General features: G+C 39.8%; 1 protein-coding gene across 5 annotated transcripts in view; it reads left to right on the top strand.

Annotated features, from left to right (window-relative positions):
* CARMIL1 (capping protein regulator and myosin 1 linker 1) overlaps window positions 1–24,997 on the top strand; it is a 194,694-nt gene that overhangs the window by 43,444 nt on the left and 126,253 nt on the right. Inside the window, exon 1 of one of the 5 annotated variants that reach the window (XM_071736998.1) lies at window positions 18,812–18,873. The exons of the other annotated variants lie outside the window; for them this stretch is intronic. The gene's annotated coding sequence lies outside the window, so the exon portion shown is untranslated. Of the gene's footprint in view, window positions 1–18,811; window positions 18,874–24,997 lie in introns of those variants that run through there. 5 annotated transcript variants of the gene reach the window in all.

Below are 24,997 nucleotides of genomic sequence, written 5' to 3'. Positions count from 1 at the left end.
TAAGCAGTAGTGTTGAAGAATGATTTAGAGAAGCTTGAAAACCATTTGAACTGGCCAAATAAAAAAATTTGACTGGATCTTTGAGGTATTTCCTCTTTTATGTCTGGTGCCTGTTTTTGCAAGAAATGGTTAAATGGCCTTTAGTTGACCTCCTTAATTTCTTTGAAGTATTTTCTGTACTCCTATAAGAGGAAGTTCTCTAAACAAATTATCTTTACATTTTGCTACACATCCCTCCTTGTTTCTTTTCCCAAAATCTCTGTCTAGAAGTGTGTGACCTCATGGGGTACAAATAACTTGCAGACCTTGTAAATCAGTGGCAAGTTAAGTGTATGCTTATGTTTCTTAAATAGATGCAGATATCTCTTTTAGGTCTAAAGGCAGGAAGCCTGGGTGCCTAATGAAGTACATGAGTTGTATACCAGACAGTTGGTTATATAACACAGTATAAAAATTTTATAAGTTTGTCTGAGCACCACTTCAGTAAAGTAGGTTAGCACATGCTAAGACCAAGTTATTCAAATAGCACTTATACCTCAGCACAGGGTGGTGTGTTCAAGGGGCTTCTCAGTAAAGAGCTGAAGAACTTTGATTTTATTTTTTAAAAATGTATTATTTAATACAAAAAGAGTTTGTGTGGCTCGAGACTTAGTGGTGCTGTTTGAATGGTTTTAGGTTTGTGCTTGATGTCTTTGTTTCTTTGATTGTTTTTTTTGTTTGTTTGCTTTGTTTTTTGTTTTTTTTTCCTGTGCAGTTATTATCTGAACATTATTTGTCTTAAATCTCTATTAATAACTGATATTTTGTCATTGAGTAAACTTCTTTCTGAAAAGACAATATTAGTTCTCAGAAGTGATATAAACCATTGGGTCTCGCCTGTTTAATTACTTCTGAATGAATAAGAAAGGTGTGTTGGGTGATCCTCTATTGATCACTTGAAACTAGGAAACACTAATGTTGAAAGTCTGTTGAAGTATTTTCACTTCTATTCTGGGCTTCTGATGGTAATGAAAACCATAATATAACCAGAGATTTTTTGGCTCTGTATCAAAGAATTATCAGAGCTTTTCAGAGCTGAGTATTTGTACAAAGCTGCTTTGTCTCAGCAAAACTGTTTGTGAGGTGCAGTATAAAGCCAGAGTAAAGTGGACATCCTGGATTTTCCTCAGATAACTTCTGAAGAGACAAACTCCAGAGGACTTTGCCTGTTAACGCTGCAATCTGGCAGGGGTCAGACGGCAGCTCTCGGTGACTTTTGGCAAGTGTGGAAAAGAAACCCTCAGGATGCAGAAGAGCTGTCCCAGCCTGGGGTATACTGATGGATGTTTTGTAGTCAATGGTTTCTTTTGAACATTTGTGTTTGAAGTATTTTCACAGGGGCACCGGAGCTGTTCGTAAACTCAAAGGATTTGCGGCATTGCTTCTTGTTCCGTATATTGGACATCTGCAATATTAGGTCTGAAAGAGCTTTTTTGTGCCTGTTAAAGAAAAGCGAAACAAGAAAAAGGAAGTTTTTCTTGTGTGTTTCTTTTTTTTACATGTTTGCTTCATGTATGTAGCCATTGGCTTTTGCATCTTTTTTTCCCCCGACCCAGAAGTATGTCAGTATGTAACCAAGCTGTATGAAGAAGCAAAGTTTGTGGTTTGCTGTCAGAAACCTTGATGGGAGCTACTGTCTAATGAAGATGTGTGCAACAGGGATGACAGCTTGCTGCAACAGTGCTGCCGGGCAGGGAAGGTCGTGGTAACTCCTAATGGCTTGGCCATGGCACACGCTGTGCAGCACTGGATCTTTGCATCCTTCCGTAGAGTGACTGTCTGTGAGGTGTGTGGCCATGTTCACCCAAATCGTAGTGGTGAGGATGAAAGCTGGTAACAGCTGTTACATTATCTGCCTCACATTTAAAACCAGTTGCCTTTAGCTCTCCACAAATTGCCTAGGTTTCCCTGCACAGAGTGTTCTCCAGTGGCCAAGCCTTTTGAAGTGTTACGTTGAATTCTGACAAGAAAAGCTGTAGGCTGTTCTGTTTGCTAATATGTGAGGTACCAGGTGTGATTTTAGTATTGTTCAGTTTCTTAACTGGGGAATTCTTTTCTGCACTGCTAGTTTTTTCAGCAAATGAAAGACCTGCAGGATCTATTAAGTAAAACTTAACAAAGATTCATGGCTGCAGTTCTATTTTGAATATTTCAGATTGAATTCTCATCTCTGTACATGGAAGTACTCTTTATATGACAGGGGGTAGTCTTGTCCTATCACCTGCTTCTTCAGATTTCTGGTTGAAACTATTAATGTGATAAAATTCTAAGTAAAAGAATGTTAAAAGAAAAATGCAACATACTAACTAAACAAGATCTGTGGCAACAATTTGAAAGACAGAATTTTGGATGTTAATTTGGTCTTTGAGGAAAGTATCTTTTACAGACCTTAGTAAAAAAACCTCATTTTCTTAAGAAATTTAAATGTTAAGTAGTTGTAGCAAACCGTACAGTCACACCTCAAATGTATTGCAGAGGGGTCTCATAACAAATAGATAGGTTTTAAGTTTCATTTAAATCTTAGCAATTCTAAAGTTTATAGGAGTCTGGAGAAAAGGCATGAGAGGATAAAATTAATATTATCTGCTGTAGGTAATAATTTTCACTCTGTATCATCAAACAAAACACTTATTAGGTACAATGTAAAAAAGTCTTGATTCTGTTATTCTCCTGGTAGCTTTTTGTTTCTTTTAGCACCAGCTATATACTTGAGTTGATACAGTAGAGTAAGAACAGCTACAGTAACACTAATCATATCTTAACTACTTTTAAACACAGTAGTACTCATGAGATAGAAACTGCATTTATTCAGTCTGCTTCATGTAACATTTTATAATGTGTTTACCCAGTGAAGTACAACAGCTTGAAATATAGAGTTCCAAAATAAAATTATCGTCTTCCCAATTTAATTCTGGTTATTCTGTGCCTGTTTACTGATTCACTATTACAGAATTAAATAGGAAAGAAATTGTTTCAAACACCTATCTTGCAAAACCTCAGTGAATGAAGGGGAGAGAAGAGAGAGCTCACCACAGATTGTGTAAAATTAACATTGGTAGCCTGTGGATTTTGAAGGTTGTAGGGTCAGGAAATTCTGATCAAGTGAGATGGAAAAAATAATGTACAAAACCAGAAAGTGAAAAAGCAATTGTTTTGTATTTATAAACATATGAATAGAAAATACTTTCCCTGTAGTAAGAACTGGGGATAAAATTAAAAGGCTGTTGGTTTGTCCAGAGGAAGTTAGTGACTGCTTTGTTCTAAAGTGTAGAAGTTTTTCTCTACTACCTTGTCTTTACAGAAAGTAAGCAGTATTCTTAAAGTTGTAAAGTCATTGCTTGAGAATGGAAAGGGAAAGACTCAGTAAGACATGGTTTCAAAATACATTAGAAGATAGAGTTTTTGAAAAGGGAGGATGGGTGATTTGCCAGTTTTGAACTTGGTGTAATATTTTAGTTGGGATTTGCTTTGATGTTTGGAGTTGGCAATGGTGTCTCCAGGATGAGCAGACTGGTTTTAAAGGGATTAATTTATGTGACAAGTGCTAATACTGAAGATTGATTCTGTGCTGGATTTCTGCATTTGTTGATGAATTAATTCTGACAACTCTTAAACAAAAACACTCACCAACTAAAAGGTTTTTCATCCCTATTTGAACTCCAAGAGACTTTGAAGTGGCTTTTGCAGTAAGTAGCTATGCAACATGCAAAGGGAGATAAACAGTGTGCTGAGAAAGGAGGTATTTTTAATGCTAACAGAAGAGTCAAATTAAAAGAAGAACCAAAAAACCCAAACTACACAGGTTTATTATATTTTTCAAACATAGGTCTAGCTGCCCACAACCACAGGCAAGTTCTAAATTCCTAAAGTTAAAAAAATGTTTATGATGGGGATACTGATGCACAACAAGATCAAGTTCTTCTCTTGTGAGGGATAGATAGTAAAGCCAATGCTATAGGGCTTCCTTTGAGATACAACTGAATTAGTCACAAATTACTCTCTCTCTCTTCTGCAGGATAGGACTACCCAGATCCTGCCCTCTCACTTCTTTTCAAATTGTGCTATTTTAATTTCTGCATGCGTGCTGATATTCAGCTGGTTACAAGTGTCTAATTAGTGTGATTATATGCGTGCAGACTTCATCACTTTTTTTTTTCTTTTTTTTCTTTTTTTTATTTTTTTTTCCTTCCCAATGGAGCTGGCAATTCAAGAGAAGCTTGGCATTTTATCTGCTTTATAATTTCCTTGTTTTCATGCTTAGTGTAACAGCTTGCTGAATGAGTGCTGGAGTGAGACGTGGGTAAACAGCAAGAGGAGGGTAAAACGTGCAGGCACATAGGTCCTGAGTGGTCATCGCATGGATCTGAGGAGGCCTATCAAGCAGGGGTTGGTAAGGCAAAAAAAGTGAAAGGAAATTCAGGATTAACTTCTGCTGCTTGTGCAGACATGCCTGCTGACACTTATGTCTGGACTTTTAAACCCTGGAAGGTAATTTCTCAGTGGCTGGATGGCATCTGCTGCTTGCAGAGGGCCCTGTGGTGGCTGGCTGTGTGCTCAGCTGCCAAGGGTTTCCTTGTGGGCACAACAAATCCTGGCAACGACTCTTTGGGATTTGCAGGGGTGTGTGGGGAGCACATCCATTACCAGGGCACATGTGCCTCCATCATTTCTGGGGTGGAGGCAGCCAGGGATGCTGGTGTTACTCTGTGAAGGGAACCTGGCTCCTAGCCTGCCAACCAGGCAGCTGCAGGACACTTATCACCAGCTGCTTGAGAATCAAAGAAGGATTCAGTCAAAAAATAGAGGTAAATGAAGCCCTGCCTACCCCGCTGGGGCAGAATGGGAGGCAGGAGCATCCCAAGGGTAACATGCTGTTAGGACATGGGGGTGACTCCTTGCTGATCCTGTGGCTGCACTTCTGGAGGGGTGACCAGGTCCCTGACCCAGCTGAGCAAAGAGCAGGAGCCCCAGGAGCCATCACTGCCTCCACAGCCAGCTGCTGCCCCTGGGCCTCTGCAGCCTCCATGCCTCTTGTGGTGTGCTTGTTTGGCCAGAGTTTTGCATTTAGGTAGCATTCCTTAGGCAGCTCCATGTGGCTTATGTGAAGTAATTTATTGGACGTCACCACCATGTTCATTTTAATGGCTGCCTTCTCCTTCCCCCAGATGATGGGTAAACCTCTAGGTGCCAGAGGCTCTGGTTTCAGTTCCTAGCCCCACACAGAGCTTGTGACCTGTCAGCATTGATAGGCAGGGCCATGCTAGAAGCCACTGGGGTCAGACCAGGTATTAATCCCAGAAGTTGCCTCAAATTATTTGCTGAAGGCTCTCCATGGCTGGGCTTGCTGCTGCCACCCTTGCTCTCGCCCCAGGGGAATCCCCATGATTCTTCTCCACTAATTGGACTCCTTGTCCACCTTTCACCTGCTGTGGGACGATGAAGAGAGATCTGGGTTGTCTCAAGACTTGGCTGAGTTGTTTCCAGCCAGAGTCAGGACAGGGAAGAATTCTGTGTGGATCTCAAGGATCTGGCTTAATCACCTGGCATGGGGTCTGCAACAGGCCAGGAAGCAAATTCCATGATCTGTGCTAAATGCTTTAGTGTCCTGTTTGGGTGGTTCAGTACTGCTTGGGTGGTTCTGTACTGGACCATGCTCTAAATCAGCCTGCCAAGGGCTGTCACAGTGATGCTGTTAGAAGAGCACTGCATTTCACCTGCTCTTTTGGGTATGTTCCTTGGCAGAGTAGGTGCAGCCATGCTAGGAGCCTTCTTTCTCCCACCAAATAAAAGATTTCAAACCTGTGCAATAGGACCTCCTGAATTCTGCTTTTACACTTGGGCCTTTTTCTGGGTTTTGAGTTGAAAAGCTTATGATGTTTGTGGTTGTTCTTAAGGCAGTGGGTTATTTGTTCTGGTTTTGCAGCTTCTAGTTTGAACTCTGGCATTATACCCAAGTTTTTCTTTGCAAGCCCATACTCACGTGGTTTTAGACAATAAAATGTTAGTCTGATACTGACATCAGAATGTGGGATTTACAAAAAATGACAGATATTATGGGATTTAGTAGTAAAATGGCAAAAGGTAGGTTAGCATACCTTCACAGTTCTGCCAGAAGTGAGCTCATGAAAATTCTCAGTTACCTCTAAAAGGTCACTGGCTTGCAGTAGGAACTATTGGCTTGTGATAATATTGCTGTTTTCTCATACTTTTTTCTTTTGGAAAATCTAGCATTGCAACAGGAAATTTGTTTTCTTATAGAAAACTGGAAAAAAATCAACAAAACCATTGTTTCTGGATGTATTCTTAGAATGAGAATTCTGAAATACTACTTGGGGGGAGCACTGAAATGTTAAATTTTGGTAAGGGTGTGAAACTTTTCATTTTGATTAATAGTTTAATGTACTAAATAGTAGTTCTATTTAGTGCATATGTTCACTCTTGTGAAAGCAATTGACATAGAAATGTCAGTGTCAGTTTAAAATGCTTATATGCCTCTGCATATGCTCAACAAAATGCTCAACTCATGACAGGGTTTTTTAGTTTCTCCAATTTTTTTTTTTTTAATTCTTTTTTTTTTTTTTTTTGTGGTTTTTTTTTTTTTTCTCTTTTGTGTCTTTAGGTAAAGTATGAATTTGGAATATTTTTAACAGTCAATCTTTATCTGTTTCCTCCCGTCTCCCCACCTTTTTTTTTTTTTTTTTCATCTGCCATATGCTGAATGTCTTCCTGCAAGATCACTGGGGATAGATGATAGCTAAATATACTTTTTCTCAGTTTTAGCACAGTGTGGCTGTGGTTGTGATAGGGACTTGAATGTTCTAGAGAATAAAAATGTTAGAGGAATTTGAAGCCATTTGTGAAATGGTCCCTTTCTGAATATGGGAGGTACTTTGAGACTTCAATAGAATTAGCATTTCTCTAAAATGTCCTGCCTGCTGAGTGAAAGTATTGATGAAAAGCATAGGATATCAAGAAATATGGTTATAAACCAAGTGATTTTGCTATTTAATGAGATTTCATATCTATGGTACGTCTCATGTTCTGCTAGGAGTTTTATGTCCCCTGAGTAAGGATTTCAAGAAAGATAAACATTTGGACTCTATTTAAAAATCTGAAGTTGAAATAAGGAAAATAAAACTTAAACAATTATAATAAAAACATCCCAACTTCCTTTTAAACTTTCTTCTATACCAATAAAAGCAATTCCTCCCGTTGTGTATGATTTCTCAGCATCTCTGCTGTGTTTTCAGGCTGGCACATTGAAAGAATTGTGGCTGCAGGGAGTGTCTGGTTTAATGGAGACTGCTCTGAGTGTTTGTGCTGTGCTGGGTTTTCCTCTGGAGTAGTTGGTCCCTGGAAGCAGGTGAGGCAGCAGTAGATGGAATTGCTGGGAGAAATCAGAGCAGGGCCTGTATGCTGCCTGAGTTATTTCCTGGGTAGATAAGAGTAAGCAGGATGTTTGACTCTTCTCTCCTGATCTGAAAACACCAAGATTTTTCAGTACAATCCATTCTTCTGTTTTGTTTTTTTTTTTTATTGCAGAGGGTCTAGAAATCCAATAGCAATTACCCACAGCATTCAATGTAGAGGGTATGGATTCTTGGGCAAGCCTAGACTCTGCTAGGTTGGATACTAGAAGCTGTGTAGTAGAGAAAGAAGGAGGTGGTAGCAGCAGATAGCAGCTTCATTGCACCACAGCTGAAAACCATAAATATCTTGACACAATAATTCTAATTTTGTGTTATTTCTGTGTGCAGTAGCACTTATATCTGCTAAGTGTGTGCTCTTTGGATATGCATAGTAACCTTTCTTTAGCAAGACTAGTAAGATGGGCTAAGAGGAAATATAAACTTACTTGTGCTTACTAAATGCATATGATATCCCCCTGTCTTGGTTTCTCCCCTTATCACTTTGCTTTTTTCCCCCTCTTCTGTTAGGAAATATGAATTATTTTGGATTTGTAAGTGTTCCTTTCATTATGTTACAATTCCCTGGCAGCAGATTTTTCTGCAGCAGAAGAATCTACAAGTTTAGTGAGTTTTTGTCTTAACCATTTGGAATGAACAAATAAATAAAAATTATTCATTTATTTCAAAGAACCTATTATTTCCATGTGGGATTCTGGGCTTAGTACTTTTATAAAGTAAACAATAATTTCCAGCTTGGGGATGTTATTGTTCACATTACTGCAACTTACTGGAAGAAATGAGATCAGATTTACTGACTCATTTTGAGGATATTTTCATTCTTCTTTCTAACTTGAGCAACTGTTGTGGGTTTTTTGCTGTTGTTGTCGATTATCTTCTATTACTGCTCACATCTTACTTGGCAGCTAATTCTGTGTCTCTTACATACCATGCTGTTCTGGGTCTGTTGCTCGTGGGTGGGTGTTTTTTGCTAGCCATTTTTTCATGGCTTGCACTACATCTTTTTCTCATCGTTACATCTACCTTGCTTCATCTTCCCAGTCAGATGTGTTAGTGGGAATATTTTTCTGTAGAGTTTGTCTTATATGCATCTTTCATGAATTCTGTAGATTTAGAGGAAGTCTGTGAGAAGCAAACGCACTGCTGGACCTGGATGTCTAGCAGAATTGCACAAGACTTTAACCAGCTAAATTTCACCAGAATCCCTCTGAGTAGTTGTAACCAAGATGGACAGATAGCAAAAGGAAAGGCCAATCAATGGGCAGTAAGATCTCTGGGCATGTAAGTTGAATTTAGATGTCTGGGGTTTGTCTTGCAAGACAATACAGGCTTTACAGTGTCATTATTAAAATTTACTTTTATTGTTTCTTTTTAAACCTCACTTTTTTTCTCAGTGAAGTATGTGATTGTTGCATTTCATCTGTGTGATGTATTAACTGGGCTAATACTACGTTCCCTTTTTTCTCCACCACTTTGTGGAGAAGGTGTGCCAGATGTTGCTGGCCTGAACCCAGTCCTAGAACTTGTTTGTACAGAGACTCTGAGTGGTGCCTCTGAGGCTTGTGCAAAGTAAGAAGACACAATATGGTTTAAAACAAAGCAACTCTCCCATCACAAAAAGTGGAGTTCTCCTGGTATCATCACTCCGTAGGAATATTCAACTGAAAAGTTAGTGCAACTGCAAACATGAAGCCTTCTGGCAAGCTCTAGTGTCTGACTATTTGAGTAAGCTCTTGAAGAGGAGGAAAGAGGCACCCATATCAAACTGTTACAGTATTGATAAATGAAAGAAACCCTTGTGAGAGAGGAGTGGCTCATTGAGTCCAGTTCCTGCTGCAACAGGCACGTCACATCATGTAATAGTGCTCCTATATTAACCAAGCTCTGTCTTTAGGGTTGTTATCTCAGTTACACCCATCTGACACTTTGCTTCCCTGGTGGTGAGGAGCCTTCCAGCTTCTGACAGAGATGCTGCCACCAGCCTAGCCATACTTGGTTCTTATGCCATGTGAAATCATTGTAAATTTAATGAGTTTGTGTCTTGTTCAAGATTTACTAAATCTATAGGAGGGACACTTACAAACCTCTCAGAATGCAAATGTAACAAGCTCTTTCTGGTGTCCTGTCACACAAGTAGTTTTCTCTCCCCTTGGCCATTTATTGCCAAGGCCTTTATGCTTAGTGCTGAGAATTTTTGTCTCAGTGTCCTAAGTGAAATGTTGACTTGTGTGGTAGTCTGGTGTTTGTATAACCTTTGTTATATGTCTCATAGCAAGTTTCCTACACACCTACAGTTCTTAATTCCCATCTCCAGTGCCCTAAGCAGCACTGGTGTGTGCTGTAGTGTACTCAGCTGTGTTAGAGTTAATGTTTTGCCTTCATCTAGAAAATGAGCTGCTATGTGAAAAAAATAATGTCATATTAGTGTGATGTATTTTTCTTCTTGGTGCTGGCAAACTGGTGTGTATAATCCTCTTTTTCTTTACCCTCTTTCTTCGACTGTACCTCCCTCTAAAATGTGTTCTAATGTCCAATGTTTCCACTGAGATGATTTTTGTAAGCAGTAGTTGCCTGGATTACTTGTTTCTGTTTGCCCCTACCTCTGCATTTTTTAAAAAAACTGAAGTTAACAGTGTTGTTTGAACATTTTCAGATCGTATGCCATTGTATACTTACTAGTTTTATTAAAGTTCTTATATGTAGCTTTCTAATTTCATTTGACAGTTCTTTAAGAATCCATAGATGGCGGTTATTTATTTTTTTTTTCTAGTTTCAAGTGGATTGAGCCTCTGAGTTTTGCTCCTGTTTTCATGCTGTCTGCCTCATAGGCATCTTAGATTTCTTAGGCTGTGAAATAGTCAGTTCCTCTTGGAAGCTGTTGAAAGTTGCCTGTAGGGCATGTTGATGTTGGATGCTCTGCACAAGCAGTATGGGAAGCACGACTGAAATTTTCATTTCAGTGTTTAAAAGTAAGGATAGTGATGCCATGCAAAAGTCTGGAACTGTGTCTTGATTTCTTTTTTCACTCCAATGCATTATTTCTCCTGCTACAGTTATGTGGACTGAAGCACAGTGAATGGGAGTGGCAGTAATTCTTTTTCCCAGTGCTCAACCCCATCATTCAGCAATGTGCCATATGACAGGCAGCCCTTCCAGGAGGACTCCTTGCCCAGGAGGAGGGTTATGGTTTTACTGCTGTTGTGCTGAATTCCATCAGTAAAAAAGGAAACAATTTCTCTGCTACCTTTCAGGATTTTGCAAGGGCTGACTTTAGTCAGTTTAAATGGTTTGTGTAGCTTCCAGTTCACCATGGGTTAAATTCTATTCAGATTGATAAAAGTTTTCCCAGTTAGTGAGGGGAGTGGACCCAGTTTGTCTATTGGGGAACAGTAAAGTGTGCAAGAACAGTTAAAAAGATAAAGGCACCACAAAGGAAGTGTATTTGAGGAAGGATTGTGACTTCACATGGTGGTTCTTTCACTGATGACCTCTCTTAAAATAAAAACATTTTAAAAAATTGAAGCTCAGTGGATGGCCATGTAATCTATTGTTGAGACTGTAAAGGTAGAGGCTGAGGGAACTTCTGGAAGAGAATGACACATCCTGATAGAGAAGCAGGACAGTGTGGTTTTCCTTTCCTCTGGTCCCCCATTTCTCTCTATCTGCCTAGAGAGCACACACAAACCCCGCGAAGTTCAGGCTTCTGTTTTTGGAGAGAGGCTGGAAAGCTTCAAGCAAGTATCGTTTTTGAAGTTCGTGAAGCATTAGCTCTGTAGCAATGGTGTTTTCCTCTTCCTTTTCCCCTCTGAATTCCACTGGAAATAGGACTGAATCTTAAAAAGTTTACAATTTGAGGATTTAAGATTTTAAAATTCAGAGTTTTAGAATCAGCAGAAGTGAGAAGGCAAAGGCTGTCATTCTGAACAGGAGAATTTATGCAGTGGGAATGGTGCTGTTGCTTAAACAACTGCTTACCCCAAGACCCTTCTGTTTGGATTGCTGTTGCAGAGGCTTATTTGACTCTAATGTTTTTTGTCATTGCCAAGCCAACTCCTTTTAGCCTTTCACAGAAAAGAAAAGGAAAGCCTTGCTCACGTTTTTAAGAGTATTTGAAACCTACTGTTGCCTCAAGCTTTAGTTTCCTATGCTGTGTGGTAGAGTGTCTGATAATGAAAGATGAAAGCTTTTCTATTTTTGTCTTGTGAGTGTAGATCATGTTTCATGGGCCAGATTGGTTGATTTTTGTGTGTTCCTTTTTGGTGCTGCCTTTATCTTGGGAAGTGGGGAGAAGGGAACAGCGACTTCACAAAGATGCTAAATTAAGAGATGTTAGAAAAAGTTAGGATGTGCATCTGGAATCTTTCCACCTATGCAGTCTTAAAGTACCTGAAGGGGCTGATACATGACCAAGCATGTCAGGTGGAAAGAACAGTGCCTGGGCACCAGAAACCCCCTTTCCTTTCACCCTGGTGAATATCACAGGTGGCAAATACGTGCACCCTGTGACACGTAAAGAGAGTCTTTCTCTTTCTGTCATTTGAAGTATATACTGCAGAGATAGTTGTTGGTGGTGTGTTCTGATCTAGACACGTTTAAAATATGCATTTTAAAAATTTGTGTGTTTTAATTCTTTGTGCCTAGTATACTAGATAGCTTGGTACAATATTTTTATTTGCATAAAAGTATTCGCAAAGATGAGGGACTGAAGATTCGTGGTTTTTTTTTTTTTTTTTCTAGCTAAGCAAAGTACAGAGATGCTATTAAATGTAAAGAGGAAAGTCCAAAAAGAGGACCCAGAGGTGGGGCCATAATGTTCTGTACCTTGGGTATCGTATTTTCTCCATTAAATTTATTGAGGAAACTTGTTTATTTGAACTGTAGTTATCCAAGTGCTTTTACTGCATAGAGGCAGAATATTATCTCATTTTCTTTTTCTAGGACCTACAGCCTAGTTTTAGAATAAATATCGCTTTTCATTATAGTTGTGTATTGAGGTGCTCTTTCTCCTCACTTTGTTCTCAAATGTTGATACTTCAACATTCTTTTTTTTAGAATAATGGATATCTCCATTAAAAACATGTTTGTGCAAGTATTGCAGGATAAAATCTATTTACAGTATAGTCCTGCTGTAGGAATTTCTCTGTGTAGACTGAAACCTGCATACTTGTGTGTCCAGTCTGAAGTGTTCCAGAGAAGATACCACCGAGGTTCTGCAAGAGGCCATAGCCCAGGATACAGTTCCATCTGCAAACCCCAGCCAAGGAGTTCTAAGGCTCAGCCTTCCTTCCCTGTTTTCCTCAGCTATTTTCTGCTATCCCTTTTCAACCTGCCAGTGTCAGCAAATGTGATGTGCAAGAGAAAATAACTGTCTGGGCTGTTCTGGCAGAAGTCAGATTAGGTGAATGCTGCTGGATTTGACCTCTTCTGAACACAGACACACCCCTGGCACTCCACAACAAGGCTGGGTAAGATCCCCTGCAAAATGGGGGGGGAGACATGCCTCATGCAGTTTTCATTGCAAAATAGTTAGGGTTGTTGACATATACAGGAGGTGCTGCTTTTTGTCATGGTACAGCCAAACTTAACACCTTCAGAATCAGAATGACTATGATGTTCTGTACCTGACTCTCCTGTTCATTTTGAACTGCCTGTCATTGTTAGAATACTTATGATAGTCCTACTTTTTTTTTTCTTTTTCTTTTTCTTTTTCTTTTCCTTTTTTCTTTTTTTTTTCTTTCTTTCTTTTTTTTTTTCCTTTTCCTTTTCCTTTTCCTTTTCCTTTTCCTTTTCCTTTTCCTTTTCCTTTTCCTTTTCCTTTTCCTTTTCCTTTTCCTTTTCCTTTTCCTTTTCCTTTTCCTTTTCCTTTTCCTTTTCCTTTTCCTTTTCCTTTTCCTTTTCCTTTTCCTTTTCCTTTTCCTTTTCCTTTTCCTTTTCCTTTTCCTTTTCCTTTTCCTTTTCCTTTTCCTTTTCCTTTTCCTTTTTTTCCGTTTCTTTTTCTTTTTCTTTTCCTGTTTCTTTTTCTTTTTCTTTTCCTGTGTCTTTTCCCTTTTCCCTTTTCTTTTCCCTTTTCTTTTCCCTTTTCTTTTCCCTTTTCTTTCCCCTTTCTTTTCCCCTTTCTTTTCCCCTTTCTTTTCCCCTTTCTTTTCCCCTTTCTTTTCCCCTTTCTTTTCCCCTTTCTTTTCCCCTTTCTTTTCCCCTTTCTTTTCCCCTTTCTTTTCCCCTTTCTTTTCCCCTTTCTTTTCCCCTTTCTTTTCCCCTTTCTTTTCCCCTTTCTTTTCCCCTTTCTTTTCCCCTTTCTTTTCCCCTTTCTTTTCCCCTTTCTTTTCCCTTTTCTTTTCCCTTTTCTTTTCCCTTTTCTTTTCCCTTTTCTTTTTTCCTTTTTTTCTTGTTTCTTTTTTCTTTTTCCTCTTTTCTTTTTTTTCCTTCTTTTTCTTTTTTTCCTTCTTTTTCTTTTTTTCTTTTTTTTTTTTTTTTTTCTTTTTTTTTTTTCTTTTTCAATTTTTTTTTTTTCATGGCTTTACCCCAGCTACCTCTGGTGGAGCCAGATGTCAAGTTTTCCTTTTTTAAAAATATCTCCTTGGTGCTTCTGACAGGAGGCAGCAGCTTCCAGATAATCTGCTGGGTTTTGCAGGTGTGTGTTGAGAAGAGTTCAGCTTGCGTGTGCTTTCAGTGTGAGCTAAGTCCTTCTCAGACCCCGCGTGTGTAATACAGAGAGGAGTGTTCAGCTGCTTGGGCAGCCTTTCTTGCTGAGAGAGGTTGTGTTCAGTGGAAAAAGCTATGTCTTGCATGGAAGCATCTGGGAAGGCTTTATTCAGCTTCCTAAGTGTAACATTTTCTGGAAAGCAAGAGCTGCTGTAGGGCACGCTCAGTTGTCAGAGGTTTCCTGGTGCTGAGTAAATGAGAAGATCCCCAGTGATTTTTTTTCTTCTTTCTATGACAAACTCACAGATCAGGAAGATGAGAACGAAGTACAAATGATGAACAGTGATGCTTTGTACAAGAGCTAACTTTGTGTTTATTCTGCAGTGTGAAGTCAGTGTTTATTTTTACTTGCATATGAAAATCTGAAGGTACTTACATTTTGCTTTCCATACTTTTAGGATAGCATAAGGGATGTCTTATGTGGTGTGCTTTTGATCCTGCTTGTTATGATTCAAAGTACCATAAGACATACAAAAATACATTTTAATCCAAATCAAAATGACAAAAAGATGTGTATAGTGGAGAGCGGCTCTTGGAGTTGTTTGTTCTCCAAGCGCTCTGAGACAGAACAGGCTTCTGCTGTTATTTGGGGTTATTGTACACTGATTCCCTGCCTCTTCCCAGCAATTTAGGAAGCTCGTGGACCCTGGCATGATATATGCTTAACCTGGCATCTTTGGAAGCAGAACAGGTTATGTTGAAGGTAGCATCAAGCACACTCTGTGGCTTTTGTAGAGGTTACAAATAAGGAGGCCTTGTGCCTTGCTCTGGAGGGACCGTGTTCATCAGTAACTGTGTGCAGATGTGCATGCATGTTCTCAAGTAATTTCCTCCATGAAAGGACTTGCAGAGGGCTGGCTAGATGTCTGACTAAACAGTTACCAAGTCTTGTTAAGCTATTGCTGGTGGATCATTCACAAAAAGAAGCAGTTGTTTTCACAGTTGGTTTTGTCTGCCCTACTTGTTTAGCATGAGATAACGAGTTGTTTTGCTGGCTTTATTCAGCTTTGTACTTGAACCTGTTACTTTCCCACATGTGCAATTTTTTTCAGCATTACTGGACTAAATGTTTTTCCTTTTAAATGAAATATGTCCACCATTAAAAAGAAAATACCTTGGTGTGCGAGGTTCCCAGTGGCTACAGGACTGCTGGAGGATGGCAGGGGGAAAGCAGTAGAGTGTAAGTCTAGAAATGGAAATATTGGTACTTGGCTACATCCAGCCCGAACTATTTGTGAGCAGGGACCGAGCATCATGAAGCAGCTGGTGACACATCTCTTTGGATGATGATTTTGTCTTAGAATCCAGACTCCATGCATTACAGAGCACACTTCAGTTGATGTCTGCATTTTATTTGGTAGGGGGCTCTTATTTAATGTTTCAGGTGATTTGTGATCTTCCATGTCTTTTTCCATGTCTTCCTTCCTTCTTACAGTGTGCAGTGCAGTTACCTCTCTGCACTCTCACTATTTTCAGCCAGCTTTCTTCTTTTTCTCTCACTTGCTGCTTAGGGCCATAGGGAAGGGGATTCATCTCCTCCAACCGTGTGCTGGAGCTGCCTCTTCACAGCTGAGTGAGGAAGGGAGATGCTACTATCTATAATGCTATCTATAAACTTTGAAGTCAACAAGGTCCCATGCTGTATCAGTGTGACATTGCCATTATTTAAAGGGGTTTCCCAGAGTGGGAAGAAGGCCTGGAAGAGTTTTAGAAGCAAGAAGAGTTGTGTAAAGTCACAGAGGACTTCTAAGCAGTCAGCAACTCCACCTTTATGACTTAGGCTTGTGGAGAGAGAAATGACTCTAGGAATCAGATGGAGATTACTTGAGGTGGAAACACCCACAATCATTAATGAATTTTCAATGTCATATGTATTAAGGCATCCTGGTATTTTTTATTTTCTCCTAAGAGGTTATAATAATGAGGAGCAATACTTTGAGTAGTGGATGAAGAGTCTAAACAAAGGAAAAAAAAAAAATTTCTGCATTAAATTACTCCTTTGTTCTGGGTTTTTTTGGTGGGTTTTTGTGTGTGTGTGTCTGGTTTTGTTTTGTATTGATTTTTGTTAGCAGTGTGTTGTCAGGTTTTTTGTTTTTCTTGGGTTTTGTTTTTTTGTGTTTTTGTTTCATGTTTTTTGTTGGTTTTTTGCTTTGCTGTTACACATCTCAGTTGCTGTTTAAGTGTTTTTCTGTAGACCTAAAGGAGAATCCGTAACAGTTCAGCAAAAATGACCACATGAAAAAGCTGAAATATGTATTTAATATATGGCAAAAAGCTGAAACATTCTGATGACTTATTGTAGTTCACAGAGGTGCTTTATGTAATATCCTTGCTTAGAAAATGTAGTTGTTGCTGATGAAATTTGGAAAGTTAATACTTACATGACCCAAGGCAAACAACTTTGAAACAAGCCTGTTCCTGAAGTTTTCGTTGTTAGAAGATGCCTCATTTCAGACAAAACTTCAAATACCCACAACTTACTGCCAACAAGTAGAAAAATTTTGTTGTTCCTTAGGGTACAAAACAATTTCTTTTATGTTTTGGGCAGTGAGTCATGGCTGAAAAGCATGTCAGTAGTGCTCTAAAGGTAAATTGCCCACAGAACTTCTGTATCAGACACCTGGAGTTCATGCACCATTAGTTATTTCTAGGGATGGACTTTGGTTTCCTCTTGGAGCTGTTATGAATTTAATCATAATAAATGACCTCGTGGTTCCTAAGGTTTACTCTGCTGATGTCTTTGGCCCCCCTCTGGAGTCACTGGTGACAAAGAATGGTGAGCTTCCAGTCTGCTGCTGGTTAGAGACAGATAAAGACTGTTAATGGTTATGATTTAATTAAAGATGAGGCATGGGGATGTGCAACAAACTGGTAAGAGCTGACCTGACTCGGCATGCTTTCACCTTGCATGTGTAGTAGGATTTGCAGGCTGCAAATGCTTCTACTTGACTCCTCAGCATCTCTTGTGTGGTCTTGTGGGGTGAGTGGGAAGTCCAGCCTCTCCCCTGGACTTGCTCAGCATCTGAGCCATCAGCTGGTGTCTGTCTGGTTTCTGACTTCTATTTGAATTTAAGGTAAACCAAAACCATCTTCACTGCGAGCTAACCTGAGAACAGCTCAGCCTCATGAAATCACAGGTGTTTTTAAAACTTAAGAAGATCCAATTCCCTGGCTATAAGGAAGGGAGTGGCAATGCTTACTCTGGAGCCATAGCTGTAGAAGAGAAGCTTCTCACCTGCTTTTCCAGGTGAAACACTTCGGCCTGTGAGTAGCTGGCACTGGCAGTCATTGATTCCAGCTGCCTTCCCCATGTGGGTGCTTGAAGTTGTTTCTCTCTGTCTTTGGAGTGGGTTTTATGCTCATGGTTAGGTATTCTCGTTGCACACGTGCAACTGCCTCTCTGTGCTACCCTCAAAACCAGGGGTGAGGATGCTGTGGTAGTTTCCCAAGTTGCTGCTTATGGGGTTTGTCTGGGTTTGCAAGCATCTAGATGCAAAGAGCTTGGGACTCACACTGCTGGTTCAAAGTCAGGGGATCAAAAGTGTAGTTGACAGCTGGCATCTCTTTGTAACTTCTCCCTTGAGGGACAGCTCGTCTATGGTCAGGTCAGCAGACATCAAACAAGCAAAGGAATGAAAGTTACTTGGCCTCTGGAGTACAAGTATTTCACCATTCCCTGGTGTCTGCTTCCTCAGAGACATGGATTTGATCTTTTGAAGGGTGCGGATTGCAGCTGACTTCCCCAGTGACTCCATGTGTCTGCTGATGGTGTTGTACATGGAAGATAAATTGCTCATCATTGCAGTCTGACAGCTGCCTACAGATTGGAGTAGATTCATCTCTGAAGTCCTTCCTTAACTATTTTATTTAGCTGTGTGTGTGCTCACTACTGAATTTCAAACTCCTTTACAGGCAATAGTTATATAATTATCTGTCTTGTTTGTTTCATGAATGTTTAGCATCCTACATAGCACAGCTACTGTGTTGTTATTTAGCTGTCTTAGGAAAAAAAAAATCTAAATCCTTAAAGTAAACTGATGACACAGCCTCACTGTATTCAGTAGAGGCTGTTGCCTTGAGCTATAGCTCATCTCATTAACCAACTGAGGAAACTGTGCAGTTTTCCATCATTGCTATATTACCAAAAATCAGGTATGTTACCATTCATATTATGTATCTGCAGTTTCTTTAGGGCAATGACAAGTAGGGTATTCATGTATTTCTGGTGTATTTACACAAGGCTGCTCCCTGATGGATGCAGACTCTGTAGTTGGATCTTTTAATGCAAATGTCGATGGGCTGCTGTAGGGAAATAATAATTATGGAAAAAAACCATTCTGTTCATTCGGTATGGAGGTTTGCTTACCTTGTATTGTGACATTCAGTTACCTACTGAGGTTGTTACTCCATGAATGTGATGTAATAATAAGAGGCTGTTGGAAAAGCAGGGAGCAAAACAATAGCCTGAAACAAGATACTTTCTGGAAGCCTCTCAAGGGTGGTTAATAGACAATCCCTGAGCTTTTAGCTGTTAGAAGTCTTCTCTGAGCTCCAGGCAGGTTACAAAACCTGTTTTGTCTGGATCAGTGAGCCAAAGGGTTATGAACAGCTGAAAAAATCCTTTCTGACAGAGTTCGAGCTCGTGTTTCTGAAGGAAGTTAAATTTCTCCTGGGTCTCCAGCACAGAAGTTTGATAGTCACTTAGGTAAGCAGGGTTTGTATTATGTATTTGTTTATTCCTCTAGTGCTTTTTTTTCCTACAAATAAGATTCAATATTGGTTGGGGAAGACTTCTTAGCCACTTTCAGTATGGCTACTTCCTTCCAGGAGGGAGAAGATGCAGGGAATAGGGTCCCAGGACAGGGGCTGGGAGCTTGGGAGATCAGAGGGGTACGCTGGCAAAGGCTGGAGTGCACCCCAAATATCCAGATTCCAAACAGTGCACTTTGCCCACCCTGGCTTTTTTTATCAAAATCCTAAGCAGTGCTTTGTGAATGAATAAAAAAGAGGCTCTGGAGAAAGTTTTGTGGTAAGATGTGTGTTTAAGTAGTAGTTTATCAGAATATTTCTCTGAAGAGGAGACTCAGTTGATTTTTTAAAATTGTTTTGTGGCTTAGTTGTGGGTTTGTTTTTTTTTTGGGGGGGGGGGGCATCTGGTTTATTCAGAACCTTGAAAGAGAAAATAATTTTATAAAATGAAACCTTTTTACTAAATACAGTTTTGGGACAGATGTTGTCGTGTTGCTTGTTGGGACACAAACATAAATATAGCTACAGCAGTGTTAAATGCTGTGACTAACCTAAGATACTCTGTTACACACTGGTTAAGATTTTATGCTGCCAAGCATGTTACCTTCTGCTGAAACATTTGCTACAGTTTTTAGTAATCTGTAGGGAGTTGCTCAGTTTATGTGACAAATGGATTGCTACTTGCAGTATTGTGAAGAATATTGTAAAATAGTCACAATAATGGGTTCACTTCCTCTAGTATGGACGAAGTGCTGCAGAAAAGTGTCCTTGTACTTTTTTTTACCTGTTTTCTACATCCATTGTATGCATGTATCACTATGAAAAATAAACCAAACAAACCAGTGAAAAATATCTTGATTTTGTTTTCCTCTATTTGTTTGTTGATTACTTCAGAAATAAGAGGATTACCAGGTCTTATGTTTTCCTGGTTTTCCTTTCCTATTTCATCAGCTGAATTGCTAATCTGTACCTCTCTTTGAATTAGATAAAGGATTTTTCCTCTCTTACTCTCAGTAGACACAATATTTTCTTCCATGGTGCATGTAGGTGACCTCCACTTTTTAATTTGCTAGCAAACCAAACTTTGTGGGTGCATAGGTAAGCATAAGTTGTTTTTTTTTCTGATTACAGATTATTTTCTTTGAAAAAGAGCATGAACCTTTTATAAAACTGCCTTCAGTATGAATATACTTATCTTGGCTGATGTAGTAGCTAAATGGAAGCTGAAAGGGCTCTTTGGAAACCACTTGTGTAGCTCTGGATAGCAGCAGTGCCAGAATTAGAGCCAAATTGACCAAAATTACATCCTTTTTGTATGTTAGGGCATATAAGTGAAGCATGCTAACAGGTTAATGTGCCCAACCTGGGAGCTGATTTTTACAGTCAACTCATTTCTTCGCCTCAGCCTTCTTCGTCTGCTTTTTCATTCTGTGAATTAGCATCAATACATGTGGGAGGACATTTTCTTTGGATTCTGCTCTAAATTATTCTGAAATCGTGTAGAAGCCCTGACAGTGAAAGGAGTTTGAGTGTCTGTCTCCTCATCTATCCTGTCAATGGGCTTTTCACTGCATATTTTTACACCTATTGGAAGCAGTAATATTCGTCTTCCAATTCTTGCTCAAGCTCTTGGTGCTGATGAGCAGTTATGCAACATGTCTGAGCTGTTTCCTTTTTCCCAAGAGTAGCCAAGGGCCCACAGGACAAGTATTTGCTTCTATGTGCAAGTTAACTCTTGAACTGAAATTCAGAACTCAGGCTGCAGAAATTCTGAACAGGTCCCTATGGGTAAGGATGAGAGGCTGCTAGCTAGTAAAGAATGGATGCTATGTGCTAGCACAGTGTCAGGAGAGCTGGATTTCAGTCTGATGCTTCTGAAAAGTTGAGTGCAAATTCATGCAGCATTCATCTCTCATCCACAGTACGAAGTGATTTTTTTTTTTCTTTTTTTTTTTTTTTTTCTTTTTTTTTTCTTTTTTTTTTTTCTTTTTTTTTTTTTTCCTGTATATTTAAGGGTAATCAGCCCCAATGGCACTGATTGTTCTAGGGTAGTGGTTAAACAAATTGATGAACTGATGTGTGTGGGCTTGTTACTGTGCTGCTTGGTGACCCAGTGATCTGCCATACCAGCTTCCAGTGTTTGTTTCTCCTTCAGGGACTTCTACCCTGCCCCTTTGAACACAGAGCAGCTTTTCCAGGCTTATCAGCAGACTGGTCTGCAAATGAGGTGTCTGCCTGGTGGAATGGTGGGAGGTGAACTGCCAGGTGGTATTCACCAGAGCAGAGAGTTGCCAGAGCTCAGTCCATATACCTAAATTGCAGAATGACTCAAAGTCATCCAGCTGTGATACATGACTGGCTTGATAAGTTGCTTCATTGCGTTGCCCTCCCTCTTCTTTCTTTCCTACAAGACCACCTTGTGTCTGGTCCTTTCTAAAGAAGTAGGCTAGGATTTTCTTCTCTCTTTGAGGCTGTTGAAAAAAAGCAAAAGGTTGACAATTAAAATGATAGTATTTATCCAGCTCTCATGGAAGGCCCTCCTTCCTAGATCAGATGGCCAGCAAACTCTGGCTGATCCATCTCTGCAGATTTTTGGAAGTTTCCGTATCTGTTTGCCACCTGTCCCTCCGACAGAGTTTACTGCTCCATTGGTTGGATTGGTGGTGTGGATTTGGGCATTCACACCTGCATCAGCTGATGGAGAACTGATTCTGTGTGTGTGCCAGCATTAGCTCCCTGCCTGGATGAGTGACCTGAGCAGCTGTGTGGTGTTGTAAGTGCCATGCAGAGTGGTGGGATCAGGGGGAGAGTGGGCTCAGCCTCTCAGGGATGGCCCTGTGGTTATACTGGATTAGTTGTAGTATGTAGCTACATCCTAAGACTGAATTTTGGCACGTGCATGGAGGCTTTGCACTTCTAATTGATTTCCTTTGCTTCCTTCCCTGCTTCATGTATTATTGCAGGTTATGTATTTAGTTCACTGTCTTTAAGTAGGAGATTTTTCATCTTTGGTTGAGTGATTTAGATTTCCTGCTGATTATTGGTGGTTTAGTGGGTGTAGTTGGATCTTGGAAGAGCCCAGTTCATAGGCATGAACAAGGAAGAAAGAGGAGGTGGATCCTGCCTCTACTGCTAGTGGATCATCAGATGTTTCTGCATGACTACGTAGTTAGTAAAAAAAGGCACCACATATTTGTAAAGCTTGATAACTTTACAACAAGTATTAACCGTATTTTTTGTGGTGTGTTTTTATTTTTAAATATGCCAGCTTTTGTCTTACCTATTCCTTCATAGTTTTCAGAGAACCCCAGTTCTTTGTGGTTCCAAAAGATTTGTATCACCTTTAGGTATTATCAAATTAAACTCAAAACAGTAAGGTTATGTTGTTTCTTTAAAATTGTTGGTTACCTTTTATTTGTGTTCTCTCTGCATTCATTTGTTACAATGAAACAAAAAAATAATCCTTGATTTAATGCTCCCTTACAAAAGCAGTGTTAAATTAGGGAAATAAATCACAGGAGTATATAATTTGCAAGGGATTGTCGTTTAATAATCTGGAATAGGATAGCACTGTCTTTTTTACAGGAACTGTGGTTCTTCAGCAATCTATACATTCACTCCTGAAAAGAAGGATGTTTATAAAATCAACAGAGTGGATTCAGAGAATCAGGATATGTTCCTTGGTAAAAGTGCCCTGAAAAGAAACATTTTCATGCAGTTTTGTGTTGTCACTGGTTTTCATTTGTCACACATCCACATACATGTCCCTGTCCGAGATGTTGTTTTGTCTTGTTGGTTTCCAAAGCTTCCTGGCTTTTCTGTAAGAATTATTTAGTGTCCCAGATATGCCAATTACCAGCTTCTTAAGCTGTGGGCACAGGAGCAGAGGGGCAAACCTCCAGGCAGAAACCTGGTGCAAATAGCACTGAAGCAGCTGCAGACAAAGGGTGGGCTGTGCATTTGATGCACAACCTAAGAAATGAGTGCACTGGGATTGAAAGGTAGGCATATGAAAGGTGACAAATTTAGCTCAGGGTAAACTTGCCTTTGGGAGAGAGCTCAGTTCCTAGTAAGTGTCATGTGTTCACAGCTTGATTTGGTAGAGATTAACCCTTTTGTGGGCCTCTATCCTCAGTCTATGCAACCCACATACAATTGGGTTTCTCTGGTCATGCTGTTCATTTCTACTTGAAAAAAAAAAAGAATTGTGGGTGAAATGTCGAAGGTATGGGGCATATCTCCTGGATTTCCAGGCCTGTGGTGGCCTAGATGAAACCATGGCTGTGAAGAGGATGCTGGATATCTTGAGATAATGGTCACATCTATTGTCAGTATACATGAACTCAACACCTGGAGTCAAATGTAGCTTGTATTAGTTGGATGTCAGGAAGTGTAGCATGTCTCAGGCATGAGTGGCTTCCCAAGCATGACCAGAGCAGCTCTCATTTGTAGGCAGCAGAACAGTCAAGGATTTCCAGAAGCATTCACCTTACTGTGTATAAATGCAATCTTGTTTCTATGTAGTAGAAAACTTCCAGAGCCACAGTCAAAGAGGCTGGTTTGCTGCAACCTGATTTTTCTTCTTCTAAGTTCTTCAGTGTCTGCATGTTGCCAACAAAACATCTCCAGACAGTATAAATAATGATGTCCTTACCAGCGAAGGTTTATGGGGGATGTTGAAGTCTTTGTACTGTTAATGCAGTCTTCCAGAAGCAAAAAGTGGCAAAGAATGTAAATATAGCAAAGAGGAAAATTCTCATGTTCCTCCTCGGAACGGGATTTCTTTGATATTTGCCACTTCTGTAGAGGTTTTGCTTTGCATTAAAACCTCTTCCCAGTTTGATTGCAAGAAGTATCCAAGTTCCCCTCCCCAGGAGTGGTACCCAGATTGAGATCTGAGGCTTAGCCATGTCTTGTTGTGTTTTACACCACATCTCCATTTGATGACCTCACATTTTCAGGGTTACTCAGCCTGCACTGTTGAGGAGGCCCGGCCAGGCTGTTGCAGCACAGGCAGCCTGGGAGCTGTGATCTGCAGACTTTGACCCCTTTGAAGGAAGGATCATTATAAAGTACCAGTGTTTCCAGACAGCTGTGATTCATTCAGCATGTGTTTATAGTGACACAATTGTTGCAACCAGACTCTGATCGTAAATTGTAAACCTTGAGGAAAAGGAGAAAGCTGTGTTTTCCAAGCTAGTTTACCAGGGTTCAGAAACTTCTTAGTATTGATTTGTGCCACAAGTCGTCAATGATGTAATTTGCAAGCTCTTACAGATTTTCATGTGGCTCCAGGAAAAGTGAAATTGCCACCCTTGACACTGTTGTGTATTTTAAAACGAATTAGCAACCACAACAAATCCTCAGGAGCTGAAGTTATAAGCCCTGTGCTGATGTTGTTGGATGAAGCACTGTGGTCTTTATCATGCAAAACTGAGCATAAGGATATATCAATAATAATTTAAAACTCTGGTGTTTGGCTTATTTTCTTTAAAGGGTGCACCTACTTGCTTCTGTCATCTACAGTTTTGAATTAGGGCCTTAATCATATGTCCACATTAAAAATGTACTTTATGATAATGTCATTGAGGTGTAAAGCCAATTTTTATTTCTTTTTTAAAATGTGTTGGGTAGTGAGTAACCCTGCATTTTTAAATATAAAGTAATGTCCCCAGGAGCTTCCTTACTCAGCTTGGTGTAGATGTTAATAGAGTGTCCCATTGTTTCTGTCTCCCTTGACTGCTACTTATAGGAGAACTGCATACCTAAAGACAGAAGATCCTTAATTTTTCATCTAATTTATGAGCAAGGGGGGGAGTAGTGGCCCTTTCAGAATTGGTAGGAGATATGCAATGTGACTGGATTTGAAAAGTCACAATACCACCACAGATGCATTGACATGGATGCTTGCTTCTTCTTGTCTTCATTTCCTCGTGCACTTGCTGTGTGAGCAATGCTGGGATTTAGGAAGGGGAAAAAAGGACCTATCTGTATCCAGTCTGCCAAAAGGTAAAAAATGGTAGTCTAGAAAAATTGAGAGATCACAAGACCCTGATACAGAAGAAATGGTTGATCAAACA

Source organism: Heliangelus exortis, chromosome 2 (assembly GCF_036169615.1).
Source record: "Heliangelus exortis chromosome 2, bHelExo1.hap1, whole genome shotgun sequence".
NCBI classification, from domain to species: domain Eukaryota; kingdom Metazoa; phylum Chordata; class Aves; order Apodiformes; family Trochilidae; genus Heliangelus; species Heliangelus exortis.
The sequence above is the reverse complement of the archived record's forward strand: the minus strand, read 5'-3'. Positions and strand labels throughout refer to the sequence as shown.